The sequence below is a fragment of the Stomoxys calcitrans genome, chromosome 3 (genome assembly GCF_963082655.1).
Source record: "Stomoxys calcitrans chromosome 3, idStoCalc2.1, whole genome shotgun sequence".
NCBI classification, from domain to species: Eukaryota; Metazoa; Arthropoda; class Insecta; order Diptera; family Muscidae; genus Stomoxys; species Stomoxys calcitrans.
Window position 1 is genome coordinate 49,658,927 of NC_081554.1, and position 18,030 is coordinate 49,676,956.

Sequence of the window (18,030 nt, forward strand, 5' to 3'; positions counted from 1 at the left end):
TAAGTGACCCTGGGAGCCAAAAAAAAAAAAAACCCGTTGGGGGGAAGGGGTCCAACATAGGCAACACGGAAATCAAATGAAAGGTATTGTCGAGTAGAAAACAAATATGGAAAAACATGTCTAAAAATTGAACCAGGAAAGGATGTAAAGGGTATGAGAATATTTTAACCAGGTAACATAGGCAATATGGGCATCAAACGATTTTTTGTAAAATGTTTCTTTCTTTTAGAATTTAATTAATTTTTTTTTTCAATATTTATCTTTGTACCTTTCATTTGATACCCTTCGTACCTTTCATTTTCAGGACCCCTAAAGCCCCTCCCGGGTCCAATTTTATACATGTTTTTGCATATTCGTAATCTATTTTGGCAATACTTTTCATTTGATACTCATATTGTCTGGGTTGGACCACTTCCTTTTAAATTTCAGCGAAATCGGAGATGCGCCCTATCTAGTGCAGTTTTGGCATGCCAATTGCGTTATGACATTAAATCTTAGTCATCCCACAACTTCTAAAATATCACAGATCTCCGCTTGATACACACTAAAGTAGATCAGGTTGGGTATTGAACAGCTGGTGATCTCATGAAGGGCCGTCCACCAGACCACAACACCATATAGCATTATACATCTGACAACTGCAGTGTAAACCCCGTACATGACATTCAGTTCAGCCGCCAACTTTTGCCAATAGCCCTCTTGCAGGTGAATAAGGCAAGAGTTGCGCTTTCCAAAATGTTGAATTTGAAGTTCAATTTCCTATCAATTTCAACAAGACTGTGCCACATGCCACACACCACGAGTAACAAAGGGTTTATTGAGAGGCGAGTTCAGTGAACAATTTATTTCACGTTCGGGAGATCATGGTCGTCTGGATCATGCGATTTTGCGCTATGTCTTTTGTGGGGCTATGTTAAAGCTTGTGTGTTTACAGACAACAGATTTTTCAAGTATGGATTCAAGATTTTTTACTGTAGGAGTTTCTTATGCTCAGCACAAGGTAAACTCTGCCAACATCTGGCAACAACTTGCCACCGATGTTCCCTTATTTTGTTGTCTCATGTGATTGTTGTTTATGTTGATGTTGGACACCTTAGCTTTTAGTTTTTTTATTTTTATATGCATTCCCCACTTAAATTGGCGTTGTTGGTCATATCTGCCAAAGAGGATGCGATGTCTATAACAACGGCAACGAATGGGTGGGTTGGCTGGATGAAAGCAGCAAACGAACACCCAAGCAAGCATTTGCAAACCGGCCGACGTATGAGCGATTTAAATGGCATTTTGTAGTTGCTAAAGTGTTGGAAGCTCATTTAAATACACAACACGCAATGCAATCTGAAACGTGTGTGTTGCCGCCACAACGACATCATTGATGTTGCTGCTGCTGGTACTGGTGCAATTGATGTTGCTGATGGTGTTGTGTGGTTGCTGTTGCAGCGCCTGGGCTGGTGTTATTTTCTTTTTTTTTCGAACTGCATGTTACATGAAATGTTCAGAGTGCCTTTTCCTGGGTTTTTGCGGGGTATTATCGTCTCAGTCGTCGCCGGTCTTGTATTGCTGCATGCAATGGATTTGATTTTTCTTTTCCTTTTCCTTTTCGTTTTTTTTTCAGTTCTTGTCGGTCTTGGCAACTTTTAATTTTAATTGCTTTCCACACTCACACATTATACAAGAACGCACGCACGCGTGTTGAATGAGAAGTCGAATAGGCATAGTAAAGCTAGAACACTAGTTTACAGAGACCTTAGAAGGGTTAACTGACAAGCTTCTCACGACATTTACAGAATGTTCCATTTAAAAAGAGCGAAAACACAGCAAGTTATACTGTACGGACCAAAACATTGATCCAATCCTTAGACAGTACCGGGTGGGCCGGGTCCTTAGAGTCTGGATAAACCATATGCAAAAGAACAGGTGCATAAATTGCGGGTCCCATGACATAAATATAAGGGAGAAAGTGGCACAGGGCACGCCACAGGGGTCTTTTTATCGCACTCCTTTGGGTGACCATCATAAATCACCCATTACGGATTCTGACTGAGGAGGGATTTAAACCCGTCTGCTATGCAGACGATTTTATAATTCTGCTTAGGGGTAAGGATCCGAACCAACTATGCAGAAGGGCCGAAAGGGTCTTGCATATGGCATATGATTGGACTAGACCCAGGGGTCTCAATGTTAACCCAGAAAAGACTGAAATATGCCTATTCACGAGGAAGACGAAGGTGGACAATTTGATGCGCCATGTTTCCTCAATAGAACCATTTTGATATCTGACTAGGCCAAATACTTAGGCGTTTACTGAGAAGGTTCACAGATGTTGGGTACTATGTAGACGGCCGGCCCGTCTACAGAATTGGCCTGACCTGATGGAATAAAGCTAGAGGACAGAGTGGGCCTGGGGTCAACATTAAGAACCCAGAGCCTGAAATCTCTTTTAGACTGCCTGACCATAATACGGTCTTGCAGACGGAGATCCACTGTGTGATCCACGTGAGAACTGGTGATCCACGTTAGAACTGAGAAGTTCGAAGAGCGACTTTTAACAGATCTAAATACTATTTCACTGCGTGTCACATAGTTGACGAGAGCACACGTAACTTACCACAGACTAGCTAACTGCTTTGTAAGCGGTCAATAAGGTTTCTTTGTCAGCAACCAAACGGCTGCCGTCAAGTGACTTGAGGACCTTGTCTCTATTTCTGATCTTGTAGAAAATTGCGGTGGCATGTAAGGAGAAGGTGTAAGAGCTGTCAAATGTGAATCCTAACTCCATCGACTTTAACATTCAACTCTTTACCCACCTCATGCGTGTATATGAAAAACATTCTGGCTAAGGGTTGGTGGCTCTCTTGCACCGAAATAAGTGTCAATTTCCTGGAGGTAGACGTTTGACCAATCGCAGATGTCAACAATGCATGGGGGCCACATGCCATGATCGTACTATCGTCCGTATTTGACACTATCTCTATGCCGTCTGGAAGGGTTGGAATGAAGAATAGATAAAAGTTAAACAGTGCCGGAGATATTACTCTCTTTGGGGAACTTCCTCTTTCACTCCACGGTGTTTCGATTATTTATCCCTAAATTACACAAATGGCTGGTGACCACACATATAATTCGTGACCCAGAGTTTCAGGCCTGGCTGGAGGTACGTGTTGGCGATGTCCTCTAATAGTTTGGCATGGCTGACCGTGTCGAATACTTTACACAGGTCCAGTGCGGTGAGGACCGTCCCATAATATGGCCTGGGCTGATGGGAGACACAGAAAATGTGTGCCGTGCAAAGCAGTTGTTGTGATATGCAGTCTTCGCAATTCACGCTAATGCTAGACGAATGGCAGTTTTCTAATGAGGCTCATGAAGAGTAGTCCCTCAAGCGTCTTGGCTTCTGTAGGCCTGCCACTTACTTGGGTTTTTGCCGTGTTTCAGTAGCGTGATCAGTATGTTAATCTTTCAGACATTGGGTACTAAAAGGGGGTTACACAAGTAAAAAACGTGATAAGTTCGGCTTATATACCCTCCACCATGGATCGCAAGGTTTTTGAATGACTTTTTCAATATATATATGAGCTACATCAAGTTATTGACCCATATGGACCATACTTGTCATGGCTGTTAGAAGACATAGAAAAATACCACCTCCAGGCAATTAGAGTAAAAATTGCGCCCTCCAGTGGCTCAGAGTGTCAAAATGGGAAATCAGTTTATATGGCAGCTATACCAGGTCATCAACCGATTTAGAGCATACTTAGCACAGTTGTTGGAAGTCATACCAAAACGACCTATTTAAAATTTCAACCAAAGTGGATAGAAGCTCAAGAAGTCTAATCGGGAGATCGGTTTTTATGGCGGCTAAATCAGGTTATGGACCGATTCAGACCACACTTGCTATCAGTTATTAAAAAATATGTTCGCTTCAAGTTTTCAGCTTAGTGATAAGGGAGCTCCTTTTTATGGCCAAGTACGAATGGCGTGCCGCAGTGCGACACCTCTTTGGAGAGAAGTTTTACATGGCATAGTATCTCACAAATGTTGCCAGCATTCGAAGGGGATAACCACCGCTGAAAATATTTTTCTTATGTTCTCACCGGGATTCGAACACAAGGGTTCAGCGTCATAGGCTGACATGCTAACATCTGCGCTACGGTGGGATTCGAACATATGGGTTCAGCGTCAAAGGATGACATGGTAACCTCTGCGCTACGGTGGCTTTATATGTTCATTGACTACCCTGTTAATTATCAGATTCAGCTCGGTGATTCTGGGGTTAGTGGGGTCCGTGCAACGAATCCCATCACGCTCCTTTGCGAGTTTCATTGCCTACACTGGGAAATTGGGCCGCACTTGGGGAATCCCAACGGCTGGTATAAAACGAGCAACTGTTGAGTTAATGATTTCTTGCAATTTCCTCTCGGCCATTAACACATTTAAGGGCAGCTATCAGCTAACTGAAGCGGTGATTAGTGTACTCTCTGAAGCCGATCAATCGGACTTCTTCTGAACGATAAACGTACGGCGCTCAGAGGTTATGAAGTCGGGTGGTCGGTCGTTGATGAGTATTGTGCGAGGGTGGTCTGATACCAAAGAAGTGAGGGCTTGCCAGGATACGTCACTTAGGAGATCAGGGGATGCAATGGAAATGGCTGGCGAGCTGCTGCACCTCCTCGTAATCCTTATTGGGGCATTCTCATTCACCATGCAGAACCTGTAGCCTTCAATCTGATCTGCCAAAGCTATGCCCCGCTAGTCGTTACCTGGGGGAGAATACTATGAAACGTGATGCACATTAAAGTCTCCTAAAACCAGGCGATTATGGCCAGACAGTAGGCCACTAATTTTCGGCCTATAAACTTGTTCAATAATTGGGTCACAACTACCGGCGGAATGTACATGTTTTTAGCTCTATCTTGGCAGTACCTGACTTGACTGCTATCCCCATACATTCCAATTAGGGGTCACTAGCATCAAGCGCAGGTGAGATGGGTCTATACCGCATGGTGACACGAAGGCCACATTGCACATAGTATCAGTGACAACTGAGCAGACTGCAGGTGTTGGTCAGATTTGTCTTCTGGATCGCTGGCACCAATATATTCTTCCGACTCATAACATCTACCATCTCCTCGATCATGCCCCGTAGACCATTGCAATTGGATTGCTCTTCTCTACACTGGCCTGGCAATATTGGGGATAGGGTGTTGCAGTTGCATATATTGTCGCAAGAGATGTCGGAGGGGTCCCATAGTCCGATGACAAGGGCGCCGAATGCGAAAGCGACGAAGACGACGCTTGTGATTTACTGCTGCCTATATTCGCACAACACCTTGCAACATATTCGGTGCGACTTTACTCCCGTATTGACGCAAGGCCAGAGAAAGACGATCCTGGCAAATCGAACAGAACAACAATCCGGGGTTCTTTCCAAACTTGGCACGGACCAGAAGCGTGCGCAGAAGGCACTATAGGATGTGCCCCTCCCATACTGAAAAAGAACTAACAAAAACACTGAGGCGGTAGACCTTGCCGATGAAACACCCCAAGTGTCCACCTTTTGCGTACAACTGGCTGATATGGGATTGGCATTGGAAAATTTTGTCAAAATTTTATTTTTACCAAAACTGTTGTCGAAATTTAATTTTTATAAAAAATGAGGTTAAAAATTTTATTTTATTTTCATTAACTTCACTAACTTTATTTTACTCAAATCAGTCGAGTCACTCACTCCAACAGCTGTTTTTCCTTTATGAAATCAGCTGGTTTTGACATAAGGGCGAACGGTAGTCACTCATTTTCAGTGACAAAAAGTTAGAGGAACAGGCAGCTATTTTTTTCTATAGCAAATTTTTTCAAATTTTATTGCCATAAAATATTTCTATAGAAAATTTTGTCAAAATTTTATTTCCATAGAAAATTTTGTCAAAATTTTAATCGTGGAAATTTTTTTTTATTTTATTGTGATATTCTTTGGGTCTCTTGGCTGTCAACCAGTGCTTCATGGTTTCAAAGACTCTCAGAAGTTGTAATCGCAACAAAGAAATTCAATACAAGGATGTTAAACACCAAAAGTCATTATTACAAGTACTGAAGTTATTACTCAAGTGACCGAAAGTTGTGGTGGCTGTAATGTGTGTTATTTGTTCAGTGGTTGGCGCAGCAAAGTATTTTGTGGGCCGGCCGCACTCGATTTAAACCGTAGGGGAAGACCAAATGTATGGCCGAGACGGCTATTAAATAAAATAAAAATTCAAAAAAAAAACCAACTGAACAACAGAAAATAAATCGATAGTTCTGGGCACACATACCGCCTTTCGGTTTGCGGATGGATAATAAAGCATTGCAAAGTGCAGTCGAGCATTTAAACAAACCATCTGTTACTTGCGCCAATGCAGCGACGTCTGGCAATTGTAGTCCTCCTTGCAACTACTGGCCTTGTACTTATGCACAGACGAGGACGAATCCTTCTTTGGGCTATCATTGCTGTTGCCACTGAGCACATTTCATGTACATGTCGTACATTCTTTCATGAGTCAAAAGAATTGGTCATTTGTGGTGTTAAAATAAGGGTGGTATGATAAAATCTGGAATGATTTTTAATAAGCGGTCGTCGTGGCATTTGCAACACCTGTTATGTCCATTAAATGAGTAGTTAGAAAGATGTTCTTAAAAATTCCCCACAGTTTATGGGAACAATTAAAGTCAATTTTGTGTCATGTTTTATTAAAGCACAACTGAAAACAAACAAGTAAAAGCGTGCTAAGTTCGGCCGGGCCGAATCTTATATACCCTCCACCATGGATCGCATTTGTCGAGTTCCTTTCCCGGCATCTCTTCTTAGGCAAAAAAGGATAAAAGAAAAGATATGCTCTGCTATTAGAGCGATATCAAGATATGGTCCGGTTTGGACCACAATAAAATTATATGTTGAAGACCTGCGTACAATGTCAGCCAATTTGGATAAGAATTGCGCCATTTAGGGGCTCAAGAAGTAAAATAGAGAGATTGATTTATATGGTAGCTGTATCAGGCAATAGACCGATTCAGACCTTAATAAACACGTATGTTGATTGTCATGAGAGGATTCGCCGTATTTCAGGCTAATAATTGCGACCATTATTTCAATCGGATAAGAATTGCGCCCTCTATAGGCCTAAAAAGTCAAGATCCCAGATCGGTTTATATGGCAGCTATATCAGGTTCTAAACCGATTTAAACCTTATTTGGCACAGTTGTTAGATATCATAACAAAATACTTCGTGCAAAATTTCATTCCAATCGGATTAGAAATGCGCCCTCTAGAGGCTCAAGAAGTCAAGACCCAAGATCAGTTTATATGGCACCTATATCAGGTTATGGACCGATTTGAACCATACTTCGCACAGTTGTTGGAAATCATAACAAAACAGGTTGTGTAAAATTTCATTCCAATCGGATTAGAATTGCGCCCTCTAGAGGCCTAACAAGTCAAGACCCAAGATCAGTTTGAATAGCAACTATATCAGGTTATGGACCGATTTAAACCATACTTAGCACAGTTCTTGGATATCATAACAAAATACTTCGTGCAAAATTTCATTCCAATCGGATTAGAAATGCGCCCTCTAGAGGATCAAGAAGTCAAGACCCCAGATCGGTTTATATGGCATCTATATCAGGTTATGAACCGATTTGAACCATACTTGGCACAGTTGTTGGAAATCATAACAAAACAGGTTGTGTAAAATTTCATTCCAATCGGATTAGAATTGCGCCCTCTAGAGGCCTAACAAGTCAAGACCCAAGATCAGTTTGAATAGCAACTATATCAGGTTATGGACCGATTTAAACCATACTTAGCACAGTTCTTGGATATCATAACAAAATACTTCGTGCAAAATTTCATTCCAATCGGATTAGAAATGCGCCCTCTAGAGGCTCAAGAAGTCAAGACCCAAGATCAGTTTATATGGCACCTATATCAGGTTATGGACCGATTTGAACCATACTTCGCACAGTTGTTGGAAATCATAACAAAACAGGTTGTGTAAAATTTCATTCCAATCGGATTAGAATTGCGCCCTCTAGAGGCCTAACAAGTCAAGACCCAAGATCAGTTTGAATAGCAACTATATCAGGTTATGGACCGATTTAAACCATACTTAGCACAGTTCTTGGATATCATAACAAAATACTTCGTGCAAAATTTCATTCCAATCGGATTAGAAATGCGCCCTCTAGAGGATCAAGAAGTCAAGACCCCAGATCGGTTTATATGGCAGCTATATCAGGTTATGAACCGATTTGAACCATACTTGGCACAGTTGTTGGATATCATAACAAAATACTTCGTGCAAAATTTCATTCCAATCGAATAAGAATTGCGCCCTCTAGAGGCCTAAAAAGTCAAGACCCAAGATCGGTTTATGTGGCAGCTATATCAGGTTATGGACATATTTGAACCATACTTCGAACAGTTGTTGGATATCATAACAAAACAGGTTGAGTAAAATTTAATTCCAATCGGATTAGAGGACTAGAGGTCTAAAAGTCAAGACTCAAGATCAGTTTATATGGCAGCTATATCAGGTTATGGACCGATTTGAACCATACTTGGCACAGTTGTTGGATATCATAACGAAACACGTTGTGTAAAATTTCGCCCTCTAGAGGCTCAAGAAGTCAAGACCCAAGATCGGTTTATATGACTGCTATATCAAAACATGGACCAATATGGCCCATTTACAATCCCAACCGACCTACACCAATAAGTAGTGTTTGTGCAAAATTTCAAGCGGCTAGCTTTACTCCTTCGGAAGTTAGCATGCTTTCGACAGACAGATGGACGGAGATGGCTAGATCGACATAAAATATCGCGACGACCAAGAATATATATACTCTATGGGGTCTCAGACGAATATTTGGAGTAATTACAAACAGAATGACGAAATTAGTATGCCGCTATCCTATGGTGGAGGATATAAAAACTGATATAATTATCTGAAGTAGTCAATGAACGAATTGAAAATTTTCACAATTTCAAGCTTGAAACCATTCAAATTAAGATATAACGAACCGTTCTACCGTTTTTGTAATTCAAATTGTCTTTGGTTATGATTACTGTAGAGAGTGTCCGAGGAAACCTTAAGAGCAGCAGTAAAACGAACGAGACAAAGCAGCGCGAGCCGAGCAAGGAAAACAAAAACACCACCACCCGAAGCAAAACACATGCGTTGGCTGGTTAGATGATTATTTGCCTTGCTTAAGGATATAAAGTTGTTGTTTTTATATGTTGGCTTGCAAAGAGTGCCTTTCAACAACAAATTTGTACTTTGGCTGGTTGAGATTTAAAATAAATTATTGCAGGAAAATTAACAATTTTCGTAGACGTTTTTTTCGACCAAAGTTGTTGTTTTTCAAAAATTATTTTTAGCTGTGTGTTCTGTGTATTTAAAAGAAGTACGTAGACGCGGTGGTGTAGAATAGTATATGGTCGCTTCCTCCCAACTTTTGCTGTTTCTTACTGGTTTTCGTTAAACCTGTATTTATACAAATCTCCCAAACTCCTTATCTCTAAAGACTTTCTGTTTCTAAGTTTGCAGACAGACTATTTTTCACACCGAAAGCCTGCTATGCTCCCTCAAAAGTAAAATTTAACAACGGAGATCGCATAAGAGCTGAATAACCCTTCAAATGCCTTAATTTGGAAACACCCTTTTCTCAATGATATGTATTATTATCACACCTCACTCGTTTCGCTAGCGGATTTAGACAAAACTTATTAAAAGACGTTGTTTTCATGGCATGCTCTAAAGCAACATTTCGATTTCCATGGCACAGCAATGCTGGCAAATGAACAAAAAATACAAAACAAAAATTAAAAAATATAACACCTTTGCTATAGCGTTAGGGTAACTTTCTACAATTAAGGTTAAAAAACAACCATAACCGTTAAAATTTTTATAAAAACAATTAACAACGTGACAAATTCGGCCGGGCCGTATCATAGGAACCCACCACCATGGATTGTATTAAAAATATAAAAAAAGCAAAAAATAACATGCGATGGAAAGGAACACCTAGTGTGAAAAGTGTCAAACTTGGTTTTACAAATTTGGCCATTATCATTCCATTTAGGAACAGGGGCAATCTTCGCATATATCAATGAGTGCTGTCCGATTCAAGTTTAAGCTCAATGATAAGGGGCCTTCTTTTCATAGCCGAGTCCAAACGGCGTGCCGCAGTGCGATACCTCTTTGGGGAGAAGTTTTTACATGGCATAGTACCTCACAAATGTCGACAGCATTAGGAGGGGATAACCATCGCTATACCCCCACCGAAGGATGGGGGTATATTCTTTTTGTCATTCCGTTTGCAACACATCGAAATGTACATTTCCGACCCTATAAAGTATATATATTTTTGATCAGCGTAAAAATCTAAGACGATCTAACCATGTCCGTCCGTCTGTCGGTTGAAATCACACTACAAAATTGCAAATTTTGCCCATGAAGATTCCACTAAGGAACTGGAACAAACTTCTCACATATCAATGAGTGAAGTCCGATTCCAGTTAAAGCTCAAGCCGAGTCCAAACGGCGTGCCGCAGTGCGACACCTCTTTGGAGAGAAGTTTTACATGGCATAGTACCTCACAAATGTTGCCAGCATTAGGAGGGGAAAACCACCGCTGAAAATTTGTTCAGATGGTCTCGCCAGGATTCGAACCCAGGCGTTCAGCGTCATAGACGGACTTACTAACCTTTGCGTTACGGTGGCCTTTAAAAATAGCAGGTTATGTTCGAAGATGAGCTATATCGGACTATATCTTGATATAGCCCACATATAGACTGATCCGCTGATTTAGGGTCTTAGGCCCATAAAAGCCACATTTATTATCCGATTTTGCTGAAATTTGAGACAGTGGGTTGCGTTGGGCCCTTCGACATCCTTCTTCTATTTGGCCCACATCGGTCCAGATTTCGATATGGCTGTCATATATACCAATCCTCCGATTTAGGGTCTTAGGCCAATAAAAGCCACATTTATTATCCGATTTTGCTGAAATTTAGTAGAGTGAGTTGTGTTCGGCCGTTCGACATCCTTCGTTAATTTGGCCCAGATCGGTCCAGATTTGGACATAGCTGCCATATAGACTAATCTCTCGATTTTAGGGTATGGGCGAATAAAGGGCCCATTTATTGTCCAATTTCGCCGAAATTTGGGACAGTGAGTTGCGTTAGGCGCTTTAACATCCCTTTTCAATTTGGCCCTGATCGGTCCAGATATGAATAAAGCTGCCATATAGACCGATCTCTCGATTTTAGGTTTTGGGCCCATAAAAGGCGCATTTATTGTCCGATGTGCCAAAATTTGAGACAGTGAGTTATGTTAAGCTCTTCGACATCCTTCGCCAATTTGTCCCAGATAGGTGCAGATTTGGATATAGCTGTCATATAGACCGATCCTCCGATTTAGGGTCTTAGGCCCATAAAAGCCACATTTATTATCCGATTTTGCTGAAATTTAGGACAGTAAGCTGTCTTAGACCCTTCGACATTTTTCTTTAATATGGCCCTGACCGGTCCAGATTTGGATGTAGCTGCCATATAGACCGATCTCTCAATTTAAGGTTTTGGGCTCATAAAAGGCGCATTTGTTGTCCGATGTCGCCGAAATTTGGGACAGTGAGTTAAGATAAGCCCCTCGACATACTTCTTCTATATGGCACAAATCGGTTCAGATTTGGATATAGCTGCCATATAGACCGATCTCTCGATTTAAGGTTTTGGACCCATAAATGGCGCAGTTATTGTCCGATATCGCCGAAATTTGGAACAGTGACTTAAGTTCAGCCCTCGACATACTTCTTCAATATGGTACAAATCGGTTCAGATTTGGATATACCTACCATGTAGACCGATCTCTCGGTTTCAGGTTTTGGGGCCATAAAAGGCGCAGTTATTGTCCGATGTCGCTGAAATTTGGGACAATGAGTTAAGTTAAGCCCCTTGATATTCTTCTGCAATATGGCACAGATCGGTCCAGATTTGGATATAGCTGCCATGTAGACCGATCTCTCGGTTTTAGGTTTTGGGTCCATAAAAGGCGCATTTATTGCCCGATGTCGCCGAAATTTGGGCAGTGAGTTAGGTTAAGACCCTCGACAGACTTCTTCAATATGCCACAAATCGGTTCAGATTTGCATATAGCTGCCGATCTCTGGATTTAGGGTTTTGAGCCCATAAATGGCGCATCTATGGTCCAATGTCGCCAAAATTTGAGACAGTGAGTTGTGTTAGGCCCTTCGACATTCTTCGTCAATTTGGCTCAGATCGGTCCAGATTTGAATATAGCCGCCCTATAGACCGATCTTTCGATTTAAGGTTTTGGGGCCATAAAAGGCGAATTCCATGTCCGATTTCGCCGAAATTTGGGACAGTGAGTTGTGTTAGGCTCTTCGTCTTCATAGGTGTTGTATATGGTTCAGATCGGTTCAGTTTTATATTTAGCTACTAAAAAGAGTATTTGGTCCAGATCGGAACATATTTCGATATAGCTGCTATGGGGCATAAGGTATGAATTTTTCACCGAATTTTGACGAAAGGTGGTTCACATATATACCCGAGGTGGTGGGTATCCAAAGTTTGGCCCGGCCGAACTTAATGCCTTTTTATTTGTTTTTTTTCGAAGTTAGTTTTTAGAGCGCACAACAAGCCGATTACTAGATTAGGTGCGCGTCCATTGGGCGGATTAATATCCGCACCCCCTTTTCAACCTAATCTAACCTAGGGGCCCAAAGTGTTGCATTGGGGTGTGGTTTTATATGGGAGCTATCCAAATCGGAATCGATAATCTTCATTTGCAAACCCCAACGACCTATAACAATAGGAAGCTTATGTGCAAAATTTCAAGCGGATATCTGATTTGTTCCACAGCTGTCGTGATTTCGACAGAAGGACCGACCGGCATGGCATAATCGACTTGGGTGGCAGACCAATACTCTGAACTGTTGCAAACGGGATGGTGGTGGGTATAAAAAAGTTATACTTTTCAGTCCCAACAAAGTCCTGCTGTGTATATATAGGTGAACTAATTTTTATGAACCTGTTTCTATACCTTAACAGTTTCTAAGCAGTGTCTAAGAAACTGGTGCTTAGTTATGTCCAATACAACAGGATCTGCTGCTTTTGCTGCAACATTTGCAGCTTTTTGTAATGGCCAACGCCTTTTATGAGCCTATGTCCGCCGCTGGCCCATATGTGTGTGTGTGTGTGTGGTTATAATTACCCTGTTGTATATCATTGCCATGTTACTCCTCCGAGAGGTTGCCATGCAAAGGTGTTGTTGCATTTATTCATGTTTTCAACCACAAATTAATGTTTTATTACAATCGAAGCAACAATTTCCATTCTCATTTCCCTTCCACCACCACAGTGTGCACACGCATGGGTTTTCCCCCGGCCAGTTTGTCAAAATTACCACAATAGAAAGCAGACCTTTGTTCATTGTTCAATGATGATTTCAAAGGATTGATAAGCGAATTTCAATGGTTTGTCAGTTGAATTTTTGTGTTTTTCGGTAACAATATCCTCTATTTGAAAATACCTTTTAATTAGCTTCATTTTCATTTTGTGAAAAAGGGATAGGATACAATGAACAACAGGGGGAGTTTTTTCTGAGCCCATGTGATATATGATTGCTACTGAAGCCATTTACATTGAATATCTTTCAGTTGTGCCCAATGTGTGTAATTATTTTGGGTTCTGAACCATGTTATAGTAGGTTTAGCTAAGTGGCAGACTGCTATCAGACTTACTTGGACATAGTATGAGTTCATTGTGATACCACAAAGCAAGAAGAACCGTCATCTTGCGAATGTTTACATCCGATAATTCAGACTAGTCCTTAATAAGCACCTAAAATGGAAATTCTTAAGCCAGAGTAGAACAGTCTCACAGCAAATGTCCTCACAACATCTGCAGAAACTGTTTTGTGCTGCTAATCAACAGTGTCCTGCCATGACTGAGTTATTCTAGCTGATGACAGCAAAACGATAGACCTTCTCAAGTTTCGATTCGGTCACATAATCTTGGAAATTTTGCAAATTTGCCCATGAAAATTCAATTAAGCAACAGGGGCAAACTTCTCACATGTCAATCATAGTTGTCCGATTCAAGTTTCAGCTCAATGATAAAGGCCTCCATTATACAGCCGAATCCGAACGGCGGACTGCAATGCAACACCTCTTCGGGAGAAGTTTTAACATGGCTGCCATACCATTTTTATACCCACCACCGAAGGATAGGGGTATTCATTTAGTCATTCCGTTTGCAACACATGGAAATATCAATTTCCGACCCTACAAAGTATATATATTTCGGATCGTCGTAAAACTCTAAGACGACATAACGATGTCCGTGTGTCTGTCCGTCTAACCGTCCATCCGTCTATCCGTCTGTCCGTCCGTCGGTTGTAATCACTCTAGAGCCTTTAAAAATTGAGATATTGAGTTGATATTTGGCACAGATACGTCTTTTTGATGCACGCTGCTTAAGTTCTTCAACGGTCCAAATCGGACCATATTTGGATATCTCATATATATAAAATTCAATTTGTGTTTGTTTGTCGGTATGTTTGTTTGTCCGTATAGAATCAAAAGCGGCTGAACCGATTACCTTGAAATTTTCACAGATTGTGTAGGTTGTTCTGGAAGGAAACATAGGCTATCTATTTTTTGATATCAGGAGGGGGGGGGGGGCGGACCCTCCCCACCCCAAAATGGGCACATTAGCCAATCACGGATATATGGGTCTCGGTTTGTTTGTTCCGTATAGACTGAAAAACGGCAAAACCGGTTTTCTCGAAATGTTCGCATATTGTGTACGGTGGTCTGGAAGGAAACATAGGCTATATAATTTTTCGGTATCGGAAGGGGGACGGACCCTCCCCCTAATGCCAAAAACACAACCTAAAATCAAAAGTGGACCGATCGGGACAATATAGGTATCAAATGAAAAGTATTGGAGAGTAGAATACGAATATGGTATTAAAATTCGAGTCTAAGTACCCATCGGACCCCCCTTACCCCAAAACTCCCCCAAACAGACATGTTGGACGTTCATTTCAATATGTGGCTCAAATGAAAGGTATTCGGGAGTAGATTTCGAAGCAGGCATACAAAATCAGAAGTACCCAGCGGGATTAGATCGATCCATATTTAGATATAGCTACCATATAGACCGATCTGCCAATAAAGGGTTTGAAGCCCATAAAAGCTTTATTTATTACCCGATTTCGCTAAAATTTGCAACAATGGGTTATTTTAAGTCTTCCGACATCTTACCTAAATAAAGGGTCTGAAGCCCTTAAAAGCTCTATTTTAGGTCTCCGGACATGCGTCCCAAATGTGGTTCGGATCGGACTATATTTAGATATAGCTGCCATACAGACCGTTTGGGTGCCGGCCATAACGGAGTAAGGGGAAATAAAAAGGCAGGCGATTTGGCGGTGAAGGCCAAAGGACTGCCGTCAATAAACTTGGTTAACCCGAAGCCTTTCGGGTCAACGCAGTCCGAGTTAAGGGAGTGGGCGACGAATACGCATGCAACATTGTGGAACAACGAACCGGTCAATAGGACGGCGAAAATCCTATGGGAGGATCCAGATCGTGAGAAGACGAGGCTATTACTGAAAGGAAGCAAGAAGGAGGTCTGTGTAGCCATTGGTATCATAACGGGACATATAGGACTACGAGCTCGCTTATGTATAAATCAGTGCGGCAAGTGATAGCATGTGTAGGGCATGCGGGGAAGATGATGAGACGTTGGAGCATTTCTTTTGTCATTGCCCGGATTTCGCGTCCAACAGATACCGGTACGTAGGTGGTGTCACAATATCAGACATGAACCAACTTGGGGGATGTGTATTGAAAACAATTAAGGATTTGGTAAGTAGCACGGACTTAAAATTTTCTTTTTTAGGTTACTTTATAGTTTTTAGAGCGTATAACAAGCCGATTACTGGCTTAGGTGTATGTCCATAGTGGCTTGGGGCGTATTAATATCTGCACCCTCTTTTCAACCTAACCTATGAATTCAGATCAAAACAAGTTATAGTCCGATTCGGATGGTAAATGAATGCTGAACATTGTAGAAGTCATTGTGCATTATTTCAGTTCATTCGGATAAGAATTGCGCCTTGTAGGGGCTCAAGAAGCAAAATCGGGAGATCGGTTTATATGGGAACCTTATCGAGCTATTGATCGATTCAAACCATATTAGACACGTATGTTGAAGGTCATGAGAGAAGCAGTTGTACAAAATTTCTGCCAAATCGGACTAGAATTGCGCCCTCTAGAGGCTCAAGAAGTCAAAATCCCAGATCGGTTTATATGGCAGCTATATCAGGCTATGTTCCGATTTGCGCCATACTTAGCACGATTATTGGAAGACATAACAAAACACATCATGCAAAATGTCAGCCAAATCGGATGAGAATTACGCGCTCTATTGGCCCAAGAAGTGAAGATCCCAGATCGATTTATATGACAGCTACACCAGATTATGAACCGATTTGAGTTATACTTATCACAGTTGTTGGAAGTGATACCAAAACACCACGTTCAGTCAAATCGGACGACAAATGCGCCCTCTAGAGGCTCAAGAAGTCAAGACCCAAGATCGGTTTATATGGCAGATATATCAAAACATGGACCTATTTGGCCCGATTACAATCCCAACCGACCTACACTTATAAAAAGTACTCGTGCAAAATTTCAAGCTGCTAGCTTTTCTCCTTCGAAAGTTAGCGTGCTTACGACAGACAAGCGGACGGACGGACAGACGGACGGACATGGCTAGATCGATATATATACTTTATGGGGTCTCAGACGCATATTTCGAGGTGTTACAAACAGAATGACGAAATTAGTATACCCCCATCCTATGGTGGAGGGTATAAAAAAAATAAAGACTTAAGTTTTTGTCAATATTAAAGAAGAACTTCAAGGCAAAATACAAAAAAAAAAAAAAACACTTTCACTAACCTTTATAGCGTGTAATATGCGCTTTGTCCATTAAAGCTGCTTGAAAAGTTGTATAATCCTCATCTAAAAAGAAATGGAAAAAGGATTTTTTTTATTATAATTCTTAGTGTTAATGGAAAATTTGTATTGTTTTAAAATGATTTTTCACAAAGCAAAGCCATATAAATTTGCCTTCACCACATTTGTGGGTCATGCCATGCACAGCCTGGGGTGCTAAATGAAAAACCACTCAGGCCTCTATATAGCGACGCGAATCGTTTGACAATTTTATTGGTTTGTGGATTTTTTTTTCTCCTTTTTTTTCCATATTCATTGACCCCAAAAAAAAAATGCCAGCGAATAGTGAAAATATCCATTGATATGCAGATTTATAGCGACGACAACACAAAGGCCATTAACTATCTTTTTATTGCACTACAAAACAAGGCAGAACACTAGCAACGAGCAGTGAAGGAGTGAAAGGACCCCCAACTCTTTAACAGCCATGCCAGCAGGATGTGCTGCAGCGCAACACTCGTTGGCAAATTTGTGTAAAAAGCAACCAGCAGCACCAACCGTTGAACAATACTCCATTGGCACATGTTTCATAATAATCCTTGATCTCAATATTTTCTGACATTTTTAGTAGGTTTTTCTCATGCTTTTGGAAAACTGTTTACAGCCCTCTCCCCAACCTTAAGGGACTTGCAACATCCTCAGAGCCTTGGAAACACCATACTATCACAAAAGTTTCATAGAAAATCATTTGCTAAGAGTTTATGGCAGGTCCTTGTGGAGAACCATTCGCCAGGACTCTGTGATAGTACAACATCATTACAACCCTACCAAGTTTTTTGTAAGTGAACAAGTGTTGGTTGTATCCTTTAAGTAGTTGTATAAACATGCAAACTTTGCATAAATTCAATTTATGCTTTCTTTTATCATTATAATTTCTATATATTTTCTATGTTAGGGTAGCAACTGCTGTCTCTGCTCTGTGCTCTCTGCCTTGTTATGGATTGCCTT

At 41.1% G+C, this 18,030-nt stretch overlaps 1 protein-coding gene across 3 annotated transcripts in view; it reads right to left on the reverse strand.

The window, feature by feature from the left end:
- Window positions 1-18,030, reverse strand: part of LOC106081216 (uncharacterized protein DDB_G0271670) — an 833,764-nt gene that overhangs the window by 691,605 nt on the left and 124,129 nt on the right. For all 3 annotated transcript variants that reach the window (XM_013243027.2, XM_013243028.2, XM_059364483.1), the window contains one exon: window positions 17,026-17,088. The gene's annotated coding sequence lies outside the window, so the exon portion shown is untranslated. The remainder of the gene's footprint in view (window positions 1-17,025; window positions 17,089-18,030) is intronic.